General features: G+C 48.4%; 1 non-coding gene across 1 annotated transcript; it reads left to right on the plus strand.

Annotated features, from left to right (window-relative positions):
* Positions 1-246: 246 nt before the first annotated feature.
* On the plus strand, positions 247-389 carry LOC132656113 (small nucleolar RNA SNORA48). Its single transcript, XR_009594054.1, has one exon. It is a non-coding gene; the product is annotated as a small nucleolar RNA SNORA48 (small nucleolar RNA).
* The last annotated feature ends 289 nt before the right edge of the window (positions 390-678 follow it).

A 678-nucleotide genomic window follows, 5' to 3' on the forward strand; every position in this document is an offset into this window, starting at 1 on the left:
ATCTGGGAATATTATGTCTTTCTAAGCAAGCCCTTGAACAGTGAGCTATTTCTCCAGCCCTGCATTGATCATTTCCTAGTGAACATTGAATAGAAGAAATGTAATTCACAATTAGAAGCTGGAACTGTACAGCCTTTCCTTATAATTTTATCATTCTTTGTTCCTGGGTCTACATCCACTGCGCTTTCCAGCTCCTTACCTCATGCTAACAGTAGAAGAGGACAGACTCCACTTCCGACCATTCCCCACCCAGGGCAATGGGCAAAGAAACACTTTGGTGGTGGTGTTCTTCTTATACCAATCGGGGCAGAGAAGATGGCAACCTTTTGCTCATCTTAGCTTGATGCCTGGTTTGGTGGCCAAAGCTGTTTTATGCCCAGGACACATAAAAATCAAATCAAATCAAGTCAGATCCAGGCAGCATAGTAAGAGAGGAGGAAGAGAGAGAGAGAGAGAGACCTGTGGACCGCCATGCCACCCCCAGGCCTTCCCTCCGTTGCACAGCACAGGAAGGAGAGAGACATCTGGGGGATGTCACACAGGGGCCTGCCAGCTGTGTGGCCAGCCTGCACCTGGGCCACCACAATAAGCAAGTATTCAGTGGTCAGACGGGAAAGGGAAGTAGAACCGCTTAAGCATTATGAAGAGAGGCGGAGAGGAGTAGCCTTTTGAGAGCCA

This window comes from Meriones unguiculatus, chromosome 8 (assembly GCF_030254825.1).
Source record: "Meriones unguiculatus strain TT.TT164.6M chromosome 8, Bangor_MerUng_6.1, whole genome shotgun sequence".
In the NCBI taxonomy this organism is placed as follows: domain Eukaryota; kingdom Metazoa; phylum Chordata; class Mammalia; order Rodentia; family Muridae; genus Meriones; species Meriones unguiculatus.